The sequence below is a fragment of the Mytilus galloprovincialis genome, chromosome 14 (assembly GCF_965363235.1).
Source record: "Mytilus galloprovincialis chromosome 14, xbMytGall1.hap1.1, whole genome shotgun sequence".
NCBI classification, from domain to species: Eukaryota; Metazoa; Mollusca; class Bivalvia; order Mytilida; family Mytilidae; genus Mytilus; species Mytilus galloprovincialis.
In genome coordinates, this window is record NC_134851.1 from 60699804 (window position 1) to 60717858 (window position 18055).

The following is an 18055-nucleotide window of genomic DNA, read 5'->3' on the forward strand; positions in this document are numbered from 1 at the left end:
TCTTTTCTACAACCATGCAAAAGTAACACACAATCATTCCCGTTTTATCAGAATGAGATACTCATCATATCAAATAAGCAAATATATGAAACTATGTTGCTGAAATACCACGCATTTGTCTTGCCTCAGCAACTTGAGTTGTAAATGAAAAGAATAAATTATTTTTAATCTTATACAGCTATGTAACAGTACAATATATGAACAAACTATTAAAATCATTTGGCTTAACTCATCAGTTCACAAAATCCCAGACAGGACATCACCACAACTAGAAATTAAGTACAGATCTGAGAGAACTAATGCATTTACTGACGGCTAGTTCAAAGACGATTGCAACTAATGAAAAGATTATGTATCATTCAGAAGGAATCAGCATACAACCAACATCCAATTGATTTAGTATAAAGACGTCATAAACAGTCAGATAACCCATGCAATACTAACAAAATGGCTTATGGATGCGTAATGAAACACTAAACAAGGCAATGTAATTAACTGGGATGAATTGTCATTGAAAATGGGAGTAAAATCCCTATGAATTTAGAGGTCACTATGTTTACAGTCAAGGTAGATAAAGACTGAAATTATAAAATTTGATCCAGAATGCATTATTTCTTTTGATTTTCAAGTAATTTCGTCTAAAATAGAGGTCATACATATTTTCTAAGGATACATTAACATAACAAAAATATGACTTATTAAAAACACAATTTGTATTAGGGTTTTGTGGCTTGCTAACTGACGATTCTTCAATTTATTTTCAGGAAATGTAAATGTTTTCATAATGGTTATCCTATTATGATGGTACCAAGAGTTATGTCAAGTTAAAGTCATATGGTCTTATAGAATCCTGACAATTATTTTGAACAAGAAATAAAGAACACTGGACTATGGCATTTCTTTCTATAGAGGAAGAAAACTATGTTCGAATGAGTTTGTTACTGACAGGAATTTCTCCACGTGCTGTAAGAACCAAATTTGATCATGAGTTTGCTCCAGCATGTTTAGATGCATCATTAAAGAACGAGTATACGAAACTGTTGGACTTAAAAAAACAGCACAGAATCAACCAATCACAGTGGAACCTCTTGTTTCCAAGATTTCCTGGTAGGTGCTAAAATTATATCTGATATCCTTTTTGAAATGTCATCAAAACGGAATGGTACTTACTTCATATCTATATCTTCTAAAGTTTACCACTGATATACATAACATAAAGTGCATTTATCAGAACTTTCATTTTTTTTTCTAGAACTATCAATGACGTCATTATTCAAATTTAATTTTTCAAATTTAATTGAAATTATCTTCCTTTGTCCATAATTAAATCAACTAAAACCAATGCTTTAAACATTATTTTCTTTCGACTTTCCGCTGATAAGTACTTTCATTAATGATCATTTATGATTAGTGGTCAATAAAAAAAAACTATGTAAAAAATCTTTCCATTTTCAAATCTTAGGACAGAAAATGCACTTAATCATTTTTGGCAACCATCAAGCATAATGCAATACCTTAATCTATAGCTAAAATAAATCATCCTTAATATATATGAAATATTAAAAAAACAAAAAAATCAAGCAATGCAATTATCTGTTTACTTTTATCGAAACTATTATTGAGACAATCTAACTACTTTTTATGTTTGTAATGGAATACTGGATAACTGCTTTCATTGTTACATACGCAAAGACTCTAAATAAAGAGATGTTGACTATGATAACCTTATATAAGATACCAATTTCAGCATTTTACTTCTTATCTTAAAAATAACATAATTATAAATAAGACTCTATTAAGTTTGTATGTTTGAATGCATTTTTCTTGATGTACCATCATCAGGATGGCTCAAACCGTGAAACATTGAAATAGAAGAATAAATTAGACCTGAAACACATGCCAGCTTTTTGACCAAAATGGACCTTTGAGATAGACAGAAACTGCATAAATTACAATATCAGCATATCAGCAATCAACGATATACACATGCGGAAATAAAGATGTGACTAAAATTAGTAAACCACATGGAGCCCTTTGCACGATATTCAAGTTTTTGTCAATTAACTTAACAAATGTCTCGCCTCTTTTACTTACCATGATTGATTGTATATTGATAAGCCTGATTATGAGTATCACATACATTTAACTTTATCAATGGGATCAAGGTATTTTGACCAAGCAACACGGATTGTACACCTTACCATAATGCTATACACCAAATGGCGTTAACCTGATACTTATACATGCAATTTACAAGAAACAGAGCAAAAAATGTACAAAAGTGTGAACGAAAATCAAATATGTTACACAGCATTGAGCAACACATGACAACCAATGAATTACACTACTGACTCTTTTGTTTTTGTAATTGGTAAGATAAAGTGTTCATTTTGACTGACCTGGATTGTCTTTCATAAATGACAACATCCATAACTATAAAAATAAAGCATTTGCGTTTATAAATGTCGTGCAAATACTATGTTGTTTGCATTAAATACCGTGCACACATTTTACATTCTACAGTTCTTACAAAATCACGTTTGCCTGATTTTCGAATTGTACATTAAGTTAATATGAATCATCATAATTTATTGAATGAAAGTTAAATAGTAAATCATTTTACTTAGAAAATTTGATCCGCTAAAGGTTACTAAAACAGAAAAACATTTACGAATCAAGTGGTACAAAAAATGCAGTGTCATCTTTTTCACTTATCTCGATCCACTTATTACCAAATAAACTTATCATGGATACCAGGACTAAATTGTGTATTTCTGCCAGACGCGCGTTTCGTCTACAAAAGACTCATCAGTGACGCCCAAATCCAAACAGTTTAAAAGGCCAAATAAAGTACGAAGTTGAGGAGCATTGAGGACCAAAATTCTTGAAAGTTTTGCCAATTACAGCTACGGTAAAATTGAGAAGGAAATTGAGAATGTGTCAAAGCGACAACAACCCGACCATAGAGCAGACAACAGCCGATGGCCATCGATGGGTCGTCAATGTAGCGAGAAACTCCCGCACCCGTATGCGTCCTTCAGCTGGCCCCTTAAAAATATGTATACTAGTACAGTGATAATGGACGTCATACTAAACTCCGATTTATACACAAGAAAATAAAATTAAAAATCATACAAGACTAACAAAGGCCAGAGGCTCCTGACTTGGGACAGGCGCAAAATTGCGGCGGGGTTAAACATGTTTATGAGATTTCAACCCTCCCCCTATACCTCTAGCCAAAGTAGAAAAGTAAACGCATAACAATACGCACATTAAAATTCAGTCCGAGAGAAGTCCGAGTCGATGTCAGAAGATGTAACAAAAGAAAATAGATACAATGACAATAATACATAAATAACAACAGACTACTAGCAGTTAACTGACATGCCAGCTCTAGACCTCAATTAAACTGATTGCAATATTATGTCGTCATTATATGAATATCAGACACAATCCCTCCCGTTAGGGGTTTAGCATCATACTATCATAAAATATATGAGAAGAACATAACCCATGTCATGCCAACAACTGTTTTGTTTTAAAAATAAATGTGTTTAGTTCCGATGAAAAGACCCTATCAGTGAATCAATATTAAAGCCAAAATATGCAATCTTTAATGACCTGACAACAGTATCGTAACTATATCCCTTCTTAATAAGTCTGTTTAAAGGTTTTGTAAGCTTTTGAGGTGAATAATGACATTTTTGTGCTTTGTAAAGAATATTACCATAAACGATAGGATGTGAAATACCTGAACGTATAAGATGTCTGCATGTTGAGTTATATATACGAATGGTGTCCTTATACTGATGATAAAATTTAGTAAATGTTTTGACTAGTTGTTGATATCGAAAACCCTGGTGTAATAATTTTTCAGTGATGCATAAATTTCTCTCACTAAAATATAATACGTTGTTGCATACACGAGCGAATCGTACAAGTTGAGATATATAAACCCTATAAGATGGTGACAAGGGAACGTCACCATCTAAAATTGGATAATGAACGATAGGAAATGAAAAATTATCTTTTATATCATAAATTTTTGTATTAAGCTTCCCGTTAATGATATAGATATCAAAATCGAGGAAAGGGTAGTGGTCATTGTTAGTATTAGCTTTATTTAAAGTAAGTTCAACAGGATAAATTTCTTCAGTATAGATACTGAAGTCGTCATTAGTGAGAGGCAATATATCATCAAATATCTAAAAGTATTGTTAAATTTTTGTATCAAAAGTTGTTTCGATGGGTCTTTGTTAATTTTAGTCATAAATTGTAACTCATAACAATACAAAAAAGGTCCGCAATAAGTGGTGCACAGTTAGTCCCTATTGCAATTCCAATAACTTGACGATAAAAGGAATCTCCAAAGCGAACAAAGATGTTATCCTGTAGAAATTCAAAGGCTTATATAGTATCAAAAAATGTCCAATTTACATAGTTCTTTTGTTTATTGCTACTAAAAAATGACCTAAAAGAGTTTGAACATAGGTACTCGCATTCTGACCTTTTAAATGCCCAGTTAATTAGGGATGTGATTTTTTTCTATTCCTGAGGTAGAAAAGCGTTAGTATTTCAAAATGTAAGAAGTTTTGTAAACAGTTAATCTATAATTGTGTCCATATCAATGATAGTTCATATCAGCACAGAAGTGCTGACAACTGGGCTGGTGAAACCCTCGAGCTCCACCAGCAGTGGCATCGACCCAGTGGTTGTAAATAAAGTCATTGAAACGTACAAAAAAAACCACGGTAAATGTTTTTGTTGGTACGAATTAATTTTGGCTTAGTATTTTGCATTTAATCAGAGTAATGTATTTGTAAACTTTGCTTTGTTTGTAGATCTGACATAAAGTCATGTTTATTTCAATGGGTAATTTGTGGTATTATGATAAAGCATTACAAAAATAGTTTGCATGCCCACCATATCGTATCGAAACAGTTGAAAAGAAAAGATTACGAATATGAAATTTTCTGTAGGATAAACGGAAAATGTTTTATCCATCGCAATGACGTTTTGATTACTGCTTGTTTTCAGAAATAAGCTGATTCATATATTCTTACAAATAGTCTTGATTGAAGTAAATTGCAAAGTTAACATTTTAATTGTTGCCAGTGCTATTTCACCGAATCTGATTACAATATCTTTATTCAAGTCGGCAAACATTTCTATTGAAATTGCTATTATGCAAACGTCATCAATAAAGTGAATTTCTTATTCTGCTGGTTCTATGTAAAGATTGATAATTGAAATTTGCTTTTGAAAAGAAAAATGAAAATGTGCACTGTCAACATACTATAAGAATTTATAACAAGAGAAACAATACTGAGGATCTGTTTGTTGGAATAAAATCGTATTAAAATATGCAGTCAGTATAATGCTTCTTGTATGCAATGGAATAAAATCCCAGATTTTAAACTGTATGTTATAAAAAAAGTAAAAGTAAAAAATATAATTTTATTATAAATTTGATAAAGCATTATATCATGTTATAAAGCCGATCACATAGATTCAAAAATCAAAAATAGCTTAATTAAGAATACTCTTGAAACAAAAAAGGAAATTATTTGAATTTCATATGTTTTAACATCATAGTTTTAAACTTTGCTTCCGCTACCGACTGCCAGCAAAGTAACATGTTTTCTACTTTCCAGCGCCGACAAAAATATCACTGTAGTGTTGTATTGCTGTATTGCTGTATTGATAGATATATTGTATTTTGCTGGCTAGAAATAAGAAATGTTAATCAGAGCGGTCCCACTAACCACTTATGTGCATTTTGTTTGCATGAGAAATATAAGGAGATAAAATGAACATGGAATTACAGTTTGTCGTTATCGGTCATTTTTACTCCATGACTAAAAGTTCTTTTCAAGTATCTAAGTAACAGATTTGACAAAGATAATTTTGCTAGATTAATGAACTCAGATGCGACAAACCCAGGTTCAACCAAACATTTTTCTGAAAATGTCCTGTACCAAGTCAGGAAAATAGCAGTTGTTATTTTATAATTCGTTTCTGTATGTGTTGCATTGTCGTTTGTTTTTTGTTGCGCTTCGGTTTTTCTGTTGTTTCCGCTTATAGTTGATGTGTTTCCTTCGGATATGTTTTTCTCGCTATCGGTTTATGACTTTTGGTCAGGGTATACAACTGTTCCTTTATTTAAGGTGGTTCATTTACAATATTTTTATTGATTGATAACGATACAATTATTCAGTAATTGTTTCAATCAGTTTGAATTGTTTCAATCAGTTTGATTGAAACTGTTCCCTTACTTGTTTTTTTATTATACATCTGTTTTCATTTTTGGTAATACTTGTTACTACGACTGTCCCTCTGGTATCTTTCGTCCCTCTTTTACAATGTATTATCGGACGTATTTTCAGATGTTCCAGATTCTAAAACCTTTGATGTGACTCTGATGACAACATTACTGAGGAACTTGATTCCTATGACTTCGCCACTTTGTGGATTTGACAAGTTGCCTCCTGTCATGGAAACCACACCAGCTGCTGATTTAGCAAGAATAAAACACTACAGGAATTACCTGGCTCATTTGGATGATGGACAAATAGATATAACATTCTTTAACACTGCCTGGGATGATATAACTAATGTATGTATACTTCTTTATTTTCTTCACTGATTTTATGCAATTTGAAACAAAGTAAACCGAGTTCAAAGTATTTGTTGTAGGCTTTATGTTATGTGTCCTTGTTCGTGGTGTTGTCAGTCTGTATATTTTCAACTTGTTAAATCAAGCATCAACTCGTTGAACAGATTTATTTCAAACTTCTACTTTTATCTTTCTCTTTTGTACCTAGAATGAACATTACATTTTCATCCTTTGTTGATAATTTGCTGATGTTCAAATTGCTGTATACATAATGAGAATACAATGGTCGATTATAGAGACCGTCCTAAAATTATAAGGACATTGTGTTTATCGAATATATTTTTAACAACATTTGTAACGTAAAAAGTTTATAGAAAATAACAGAATAGTAGATCGGAGGAAAATAATGCATCGCATGAACAATTAATACTGTGTTTTGTTTTTGTTGTATACATGTATTGGTTTGCACCTGTCCTAAGTCAATAATCGGATGTTCAGTAGTTGTCGTTTGTTAATGTGGTTCCTATGTGTTTTTCCTTTTTTTCGTTTGTTTTTTACATAGATTTAACCGTTGGTTTTTCCATTCGATTGGTTTTACACCAGCAATTTTTGGGGCCCTTTATAGCTTGTTGTTTGGTGTAAACCAAGGCTCCGTGTTGAATACCGTACTTTGACCTATAATGGTTTACTTTTATAAATTGTGACTTTGATGGAGAGTTCACTCATTGACACTCATACCACATCTTATTATATCTACATTGTATAATCGACATACAAGCATGGATAGCTTGATTTCTGTTAGATTTGTGTGCCCTCACTTATAATCTAAGGATTTTCTTATCCCAGGAATAGATTACCTTAGCCGTATTTGGCACAACTTTTTGGAATTTTGGCTCCTCAATGTTCTTCAACTTTGTACATGTCTGGCTTTATAACTATTTTGATCTGAGCGTCACTGATGAGTCTTATGTAGACGAAAAGTGCGTCTGGCGTATCAAATTATAATCCTGGTACTTTTGATAACTAATTATAGTAGTATATCAATGGAAAAATAGATTTGCTCCGTGTCATTTGACTGACTAAAAGTAATCAAAAGTTTCTTGAAAATATTATTTTCGATACAACAGTTTTTATAACTGAAACATACACGACTAATAGCGAACGTCATCTGAGTTCCAGCTGGTAACTAACTTTTTTTTCAACATTTGCAAAACCCAAATCATCTTTATCAATTTTCGACAATTACAGGTTATTTTTTAAAGGAATAAAGTAAGTCCTTCTTTATAATTTGGATGGTATCAATTGCACCAATTTTACCTGTATATATTTTTTTGCATATAAATTACGTGTACTGTAATTAAACATACATAAAATATAATGTGTTCTTTCCTCTTTCGGGCCGAAATTACTTCGAATTTTAAAGGACAATAAACTATCATTACATTAAGAGCTGGCGCAAAAGATAACCATTTTGGTGCAATTATATTTCATATAAAAAGCGCCAAACAATTGATGGGCTTAGTTTTTAAAGCAGTTACAGTTAAGTTTTTTTTAGGAAGTTAAAGTGAAACCTGAATATAATATTTAATATAATTTTCCTATTATACTTTTAATAATAAATGTAAAGTTATAAATAAATTCAAAATATTTTTTTTTTCAAAAATAAATGAAATATTTAAAAAAAGAAAGAAAAAAAGCTGTGTGTATAGAGTAACAATTACCAATACAATTATCGTTTGCAACTTAAGTTTGACGCTGTCTTCTTATTTTTTATAAGGTGGACATAGTTCCCAATCATGTTTTTCACAAATAAATGGATTTTATTCTTATTGCATTGCTGACTGTGCCACAACTTGTTAATAAAAGTAAAGTCACAAAAATACTGAACTCCGAGGAAAATTCAAAACGGAAAGTCCTTTATCAATTGGGAAATCAAAATCTCAAAAACATCATACAAATGGATAACAACTGTCATATTCTAGACATGGTACAGTCAGCATATTTATTTAGGTTAGTCCCTTTTGAACCACCAAGAATCTGCGTGCAGATTTAGAACACGGGTTCGAACTATTGCAATATTCCCCCATTCCCCCTGTTACATTTGTTTGCATTAGTACAAATCCGCAATAAATTTTTTAGTTCACAGTATTTTTTTCATTCTATAGATTGATTGTAAAATTTCATCGTATATTTCACAGGCAATAGAAAGATTAGGTGGACAGCAAATGAAACAGGAATGTATTCATATGAAGACTAAACCTTTAGATCAAACAAATCAAGAAATAATGAGGGACATCAAGCATTCTAATGATGAAATCAGGGATCTTAAAGAATCAATTGAAAGTCTAAAGCGATCTCATGAGGTTGTATCAAAAGAAATGGCAGAAATAAAATTCTCTCGGATGGATTCAGTGCCATTGAATATTAGAGGTAAACAGAGTCATCTACTACTACAATTTTTTAAGAGCTAATTTTTGAATTTATTCCTTTTGTTTATATAAGTTATCTTTCTATTGTCTCATGTGCAACGAAATTCATAGAATGCGGGACATATTTTTTCTTATGTCCTGTACCAAGTTAGGAGAATGGCAATTGTTATCTTATAGTTCTTTTCTCTGTGTTGCATTGTCGTTTGATTTTTGTTGCACTTTAGTGTTTCTGTTGTTTTGTTGTTTTCCCTTTATATATGATGTGTTTTAGTTTGCATCCCGGATTTGTTTGCTCTGAATTACTTTATAACTTCCGAACAGCGGTATACTACTTTTATTTATATGGATAACAAGTAGGTGTCGACAGCGAACACTATTTGTATAAAGCTTTATATTTCAGAAGGTAGAAAATTTAGATGTTTCCTATATAATATAAATATAAAATAAACTATCATATTTCCATTGGATTATCTCATTAAATGGTTCATTGAAATTATATTTATTTTCATCATGACGAATAATTCTTAATTTTTATGAGGCAATTAGTTTAACAATATTTGCTACATGTATATCACTTCCTTTAAAGGTCTTCCAGGGACATAGAAGTCATGACTTTATTTTCATGTAAGCAACATGGCTCTATGCTTGGTGAATATATTGCAAGGTTATGACATCATGATAAACCCCCAGGAACTTTTCAGCAGTTAATCTGCGACTTCTATATTGCATTTATTGGTCATTCGCGATCTCGTATTTTAACGTGACATTTGGTAAAGTCATTTGTTAATAAAAAGGGGCTATTTTTGCGAAACAAATGACAAATGCCTTGCACCTCAGAAACAACCTGACTTAATTTTACCAAATTTTATCTGAATTATCCTTAGTGGGAAATTCTATCCAGGAGTTTGATCCATCAACATTATAAACATAGCCACTGTTGTTAAACATAGAACATATAAGTGAAACGTTGTTTCGGATTTCATCTAAAATAAAATTAAGCAGTAAGAGCAAATATGACATATGTGGAATTGATCTGCTGGTAAAAAAAAAATCTCCTGGAGAAAAAAATCAGATTACTCATTCTTGAATAAACTTAAAAGTGAAAACCAACCATCACAATACAATCTACATGTAAGTCAAATTGGAACAAATCATGATTATAATATTCTTTAAAGGAATTACAACTTTAATTGATGTTGTTTTTTCATGAAACTATAGTAGATAAAGATAACGTTTTGATTTTAAAATGTTTGATCTAATTAAGATCTAAAACTAAGTAGGAGCTATTGCACTTATTTTTTGTTTTTCTTTTTGGGTAGTAATTATAGTTGATAAAGAGGCATTGTATGAAGCAAAGGCGGTTAGCAAAACAATGATCTACAACTAAGCAAAATTGGACAAATATCAATTTTCTGCTTATTTAGAGTGTTTAACATAGAACCTTTAAGCAATTGCACATCTAAATTTGTTGCATGGAATGATGGTAAGGTGTACTTGTCTGTCTAGTTTGGTTTATCTGACGAGTATTGCAGTATTGAGAATTAAACTATCAAGATTAAATCAGTCATAGTCAGTTATTTAAGCGAGACATTTTTGCGAGTGCGTGATAGTCAATTTATAGATTTTAAAGTTAGTCACTAAAGTGAATCCTTAAAATTCAACTAAAATTGTGAAATCATACAATATTGGTCATGTGTCGTAACTTCAATCCCCTTCCCTTTCATGAATGTGACCTACCGAATTAGACTATTTACCGGATTTGTTATCACATAAGCAACACGACGGGTGCAACATGTGGAGCAGGATCAGCTTACCCTTCCGGTACACCTGAGATCAACCCTAGTTTTTGGTGGGGTTCGTGTTGTTTTTTCTTTAGTTTACTATGTTGTGTCATGTGTACTATTGTTTGTCTGTTTGTCTTTTTCATTTTTAACCATGGCGTTGTCAGTTTGTTTTAGATTTTTGAGTTTGACTGTCCATTTGGTATCTTTCGTCCCTCTTTTGTGAGTAGCAACCTTCTATCAAGTGTAGTAGTCTCAGACTGATTTATGTCCTAAATATATCAATATGTTTCATTTTCAATCATTTTCCTAATTTCACAATTTTAAAGTCATATAAAACTTTGATTAAATACGAAAGCATCAACAGTTGGTTGATCTTTATGGAATATCTGTTTTACAGATGATGTCAGATATGTTCCTCATGTCGTCATTACAGTACCGTTTCCTTTCCACCTACCGAATTAGACTTGTTACTTGATTTGAACTAAAATGAACAACAAGACGGTTGCCACTAGTGGAGCAAAATCTACTTACCCTTCCAGAGCATCTGAGATCACCCTCTAGTTTTTGGTTGGGTTGTCTTTTGTTCTATGTTGTGTTTTGTGTACTATGGTTTGTCTGTTTGTCTTTTCTTATTAACCATTGCGTCGTCTGAGTTTGAATGTCTCTCTGGTATCTTTCACTCCTCTTGTTTTAATCAATCCCTCTATCAGCAATAGTTTTGGACATGTAGATGTACTCTTCCTTCCAAACTGACATGAAAGTCAGGACCTGGAGAACTTCCATGTATCTATGATGAATTTATTTGCAATTAGTTTATGATGGATAAAATATATTAAACTACTTTCATGTTTGCCTGTTAATAGATATTAATGGGGGATACACATGGCAACTGTTCTAAAAAAAATTTCATTTTGAGTTGATTCCCTAATATTACTATTTTATAAATATTTAGAGCTATATCATATATATCATATTAAATAGCAGCAATTGTAAGTGAGTAAAGATCTATAAATAAATGAAAAGGCTGATTTCGTCAGTTGACTCGTTATTGGAGCTCGTGCTCTTTAAGGAAACTTTTATCTTCTATCTATTTTTTGGAGTTATTTTGGTGTACCGTTGCAAGTCCGTAATTTACATGAAACTTTTGTTATTTGTTGATATATATTCACGTCAGCTCTCTTTTGATCTTTATTAATATTAGGTTGTGCATTTCCGAGTAATAGAGTTTTATTCAAGAAAAAGGGGGATTTTCCAGTTGTAGGTAAACTCATCATAGATACCAGGACTCAATTTAGTATATACACCAGTCGCGCGTATCGTCTACAAAAGACTCATCAGTGAAGCTCGAATCCAAAAAAAGTTAAAAAGGCCAAACAAAAATGCTTTGAGCACTTTTCATGAAACTTCGGGGAAATGTTTGTATATTTTGAAGTGAGGTCCCTTTGGATTCATAAAAGTATTTGATTTTAAGTATTCCAGTTTATGGTCGGGTTGTTGTCTCTTTGGCACATTCCCCATTTCCATTCTCAATTTTATTTCTGACATGACATTCAGGAGTTATGGTACCTTGTTTTTTAAAACGCGACTGGTGAATCATGCGCTAATGGTGCAGCTGTAAGTTGATTATTATCGTGAAAAAATACGAAAGATAGCAGAATATATTAGCGAAAGAAAGCTCTACAAACATGTGAAATAATCCTGCGCAGTAACACAGTTCCATTAGACTTACATCTGCTTATTTACTTGTAAGTGTCTTTAAGACCTATGATGAAACTATGCGAAATAAGCTCGTTAGGAGATTAAATACATTGAAATTAATGTTCCACTAAGCCATCTTTCTGCTTATGTTAAATAAGTATATATGCTCTCATCCATGAGAGAGAACTATGTCTTATCAATTTACTAAACATCAAGCTGCAATACTATCTGTGGTGCTTTATTCCATTATCATGTGAGTACATTTTTATTTTGATTATTATAAGCTAATTATACAATGATAAATATAAAATAGACCAAACAATCAATAAATAAAAATAAGAAACACATTCATATTCTTTGTAGCCCAACATAATTTAGAAATCAAAGAATGGGAGAATGATGAAGCTACGTTTTTTGAAACCCGAGGAACACGTCACATATTTGCATCGATACCTTCCAATAATTGCATTGTTGTCACTGGCAGCTCCGGTTGTGGTAAATCTTCCAACATTCATCATGCTGCTTTACACTTACGTGACAATTTTGGATACGAGATAATACCTGTTTTAACAGGACCAACAGACATTATGTTGTATAATAATGTAAACTCAAAACAAGTGTTTGTTGTAGATGACATTTGTGGGAAAGAATCGATGAACATACAAACATTCAAAAATTGGAGAGATAATGAAGAAAAGATCGAGAAACTATTAAAAACTGTAAAAAATGAAGTTGGTGAAAATGTTGCAGATTCAAAATTACTGATTTCCTGTAGATCACAGATATATAAAGAATCACTGTTTCAACTAATTAAATTACTCACCAGAAAAGAATGTGATTTATTATCCCCAGAGTTGTGTCTGCAGCAAGAGGAGAAAATACATATGGTGAAAAAATACCTTCCAAAAAACATAATTGATAATGTAATGGAAATGAAGGAGAACGTTGATTTCTTTCCATTGGTCTGTAAAATGTCAAAAGGCAAAAAAACGTCTGAAGAGGTCGTTAATCTTTTTACTGCTCCTGTCGAAAGCATTATGAATAATTTACGCCACATTGTAACTGAAAACAAGACACAATTCTGCGTTCTTGTTGTGTGTATATTGTATGATGATGGATTTAATACAGATTGGCTTAATTTAAATGTTATATCAGAGAAAAAAATGGTCAAACTTGAAGATATTTTAAAAGAATTTGAAATAGATGTATCCAAAGAAATTTCAAGAAATTCTTTAAAAACTGGTTTAGCTACATTAGTTGGTACCTATATAAAACAAATAGGTACGGAGTACCGAATAATACATGATAGAATAAGGAAAATGGCAGCTATAATCTGTGGCCAGTATCTTCCAGAATGTTTTATAAAATATGCTCCTTCTATAATTATTCGTGATCACTTTATTTTGGAGTCTATCAGCGCTGAAGTACCTCGCGACTTAATTATTATCTCTGAAGACAACGTGGATATGTATTTTGACAGATTGTTAAGTGACCTAAAAGAATTCATCATTACAAGCACTTTTCATAATACACAATTAGTATATAAGCCGTTTAGAGATACCTTAATAAGAATTTTTGGACAGAGTGATACAGCAAAACAAATAATAAAGGATTTTGTCCCGAAATTAAAGAAGATGACTACAGAAGCCGATTTCTTTTTTTGGAATGAAATGTTAACACTCCCTTTGATAGAATCAGTGACACTTGGTTACAATGATATAGTTCTTTTTCTGATAGATACTGTTAAATGTGATGTGAACGTCAGGGACAAAAGTGGCAGGTCACTTTTATATTTGGCAACTGAAAGAGGAAACACAAATGTAGTTAAAGTAATATTAGAGAACAAAATTGATATGTTAATTTGTGAATCATCTCGAACATGTCCCTTTTATGTAGCTTGTGCACAAGGATTCACAGATATAGTGAATCTGTTACTGCAAAACCGTGTGAACCTAACTCAGAGTGAGATCTTTCGATTATCTCTCATGGAATGTGAAAAAGGACATGCACAACATCGAATATTACCCCATCAAAGATTTCAAAGTAGAGATTCTCGCTTTCATATTCACCGAGATAGAGATTTTCCATTGTTTATTGCTTGTGAAGGAGGTCACTTAGACATAGTGAAATTATTACTAACGAACAATGCTGATGTTTTTATTTGCAACAGTTTAGGTGATACACCATTGTACATGGCCTGTAAAGGAGGCAATATCGATATAGTTAAATTGCTTCTTCAGAACAACGCTGTCGTATCTCATGTACGCATATCTAACAACATGAACAAATCTGCATTGCATGCAGCCTATAATGGAGGATACACAGATATAATTAAAATGCTACTGCAGAATAGTGATGTAAGCTATGATTTTGACGATTTAGAAATATATTACATATTGAGATTAGAATGTGAAAAAGGACATACTGAATTACTAGAACTGTTACTAAAGAAAACAGTTGATATAAATCGGTGTTACTGTTTTGAAAAAAATACTCTTTTGCATGTTGTCTGTTCAAAAGGTCATGCAAATATAGCTAATCTGTTACTTAAGAACAAGGCTGATATATCGCAATGTAACAGTGAAGGAGAATCGCCATTGTATCTGGCTTGTGCGAATGGCCATACAGATGTAGTAGAAACACTGCTGCAGTACAATGCTGATGTCTCTCAGTGTAAAAATAATGGACAAACGCCATTTCAAGCGGCTAGTGCAAATGGACATATCAATATAGAAAATATATTGCTACAGAACAAAGCTGGTGCATCTTAGGGAAATGCAGTGAAAAATCAGTATTTTATAGGATGTAGGGCAGTAAAAATGTTCCCAAAAGGCAATCTTATTGTTCTCAGTATGCAGACAATGGAGAGTCACCAATTCAACATGTTCTGTAGATATATTTGTTATTTTCAAAAGTGGTCTTATTTGCAATAATACTTCATCTTCTTTATTTTAGACAGTAATAACATTATTGCAGATAAATGCAGTTTATTAATAAGATGTTTCGCCGTGTGAATAATACGGAAGCCAGTCATCTTTTCATGTTGTTAGTTGAACTGATTCTTTTAGTATCCTTTGACTTTCGCAGATGCTTATAAGAAAATATATGTTTAGTGAATTTAAATAGTGAAATTGTTTAATACATTAAAGTTGTGAAATTGTTATTTGTATGGAGTTTAGATGTTGAATTATGTAATAAATTTGTCACAGCACACTAAATATTATCCACACATAAGAATATTACACTATTGTGTATCTTTTGAAAGAGCATCAGAAATAAAAAAAATATCACAATAAATTAACTATCACAAATTCAAATTGTAAGTTAAATCTCTATTGGATAACTGCTACATTTTAAGAATTGTTAATTAATATTTTGTTGAGATGTTTAATTAAATATGGTTATGATGATAGAAAGAAAAGTGTATATATTTTGTTTTCTGCGTGACGTTAAAACATGTTATATTATTTGGTTTCTGATAATTTATTATTTCTTTTTTAGTTAAGACAATCGTTTTAACAATTACACATTATTTTTTCATTTTCGTATATTTAAGTCCTAATCAACGCTGCAATGAGAATGTTGTATAATACATATTAGGTGCTGTAGAAATGTTGTCTTCCAGTACTATAAGATTGATTTAATTTAGCATGTAATCATACCATATTTGGCAATATTTTTTTTAATACATTGGTTCCATCTAGTATAGTCTATTAACTAAAAATTCAGGATTTCAATATATTGACCACAGTATTCGATTATAAAATCTTCTATATGAACTTAAAATTACCTACAGCTGCTTTTTTTATATATTATTTTTCTTGGTAAAATTTTCTCAGTTAGTTAGATTTTACTGTAAATAGTAAAATGATATTTGATTATTGATTGCATGTGCCTAACGTTATGCAGTGTGGCAATATTAACAGTATTGTACGTAAATCTCAACTGAATGATTATATAATTATTGACATTTTTATATTCACCAAGGCCAACGGCCTAGAAGAAATGTTATATGTGGGATGTATAAATAACTGTATTAACTGAAATCAAAAGTTTAAATGTGTATCTATTTATTAAATTAATCTTAAATTTTTAGTATTTGCTCAAAATATTTAACTGCTTCTGATATTCTATATATATGTTTTGCGTTTGGAGTCGCTTAACTTTTACAAATTGAATTATTCAATATAATGTATGAACAAAGTCAACATAAAAAAAAAGAAGAGCGACAATGTATTCACATAAAGTTCTAACCCGTTGGCTAGAACAAACTATTTAATATGTAGCTATTCCAAATCTCATATTCACATCTAATGATTTTTCCCGTTGTGAATATTTGTCAATTATAGCCTTTCTATGTGGCCGATACGATATTTTATCGACCTTAGAGAAACAAATTGAATAAAATCAAATGCCGAGGTCGACATAACCGGAAGACCTCAACCAAAGGCTACAGTGGTTATATCATTAATCAACAAGTATCTAGTATTAACAACAAACATCTGATGTGTTTTTATTTAAGTGATGCATCGAATTTTCTTGTCTGACATCATATTTTATTCATATTTATTTAGCAATATATTAGATGTATTAGTTTGACAATTGTGTTGTGGTCTTTTTTTCGATTTATATTCACTTGTAATTAACTCTATTGGATTGTGTTTATACGGTATCTTTGTACGTGGAAGGTTGAAAAATCGATCCCACGACTGTGTTAAACCAAAGACATTAAAATTTGAATATTCTGCTTCCTCTATTATCGTTATTACTGGTGACCTTAACATTGCTAATAACATTTCTCTGCGATTTGTGTCATCCGAAATGTTGTGAGCCAACATCAATTAATTGGAAACACATCTTCAAAATACTGATGGATTCAGTAGAGGCTTATGACAGGGAATTGTTAAACGCGGGAAACATTAATCTTTATAGACTCAAATGAGCAAAACATCTGTCCACGCTAAATGTAGGTAAAGCCACAAATAATTTTGTTTTGTGTTTGTAAATCGTATTATATAAACTGCTTGATAAATGAATCAGGTATTGAAAATTAACTCAACATACACCCTCATGACACTTACAAATCCTTGATTATCATTGGCCTGTTCTATGTGTCGTTGGAATTTTAACCAAAGATGAAGAACTATATCTTCCTTTACTGTAATGGATACCTTAACTACATAAATGTCCTTGCAAACAACAGTAAATTGCTGGGTCTTCCAAATGCTCCTTGAATTCTATTATAAATTATTATCATAAATGTTATCAGTAATCAAAACCTGGCTTCAAAAATATTGTGAAAAAATCATTACTTGTACATACGATCTAAGTCTTTTTTATTGTGCAATAATATTGACACATTTGACTTGTCTATAATTTCCATAAATAGTTATCAAAGGTACTTGGCTTATAATTGATACGCCAGACGCGCGTTTCGTCTACATAAGACTCATCAGTGACACTCAGATTTAAATAGTTAAAAAGGCAAACAATAAAGTTGAAGAGCATTGAGGACCCGAAACTCTAAA

At 31.5% G+C, this 18055-nt stretch overlaps 1 long non-coding RNA gene across 1 annotated transcript; it reads left to right on the forward strand.

The window, feature by feature from the left end:
- Positions 1-791: 791 nt before the first annotated feature.
- LOC143059020 (uncharacterized) lies at positions 792-17192 on the forward strand. Its single transcript, XR_012973343.1, has 4 exons — positions 792-1107; positions 6387-6616; positions 8815-9046; positions 12891-17192. It is a non-coding gene; the product is annotated as an uncharacterized LOC143059020 (long non-coding RNA).
- Positions 17193-18055: the final 863 nt, after the last annotated feature.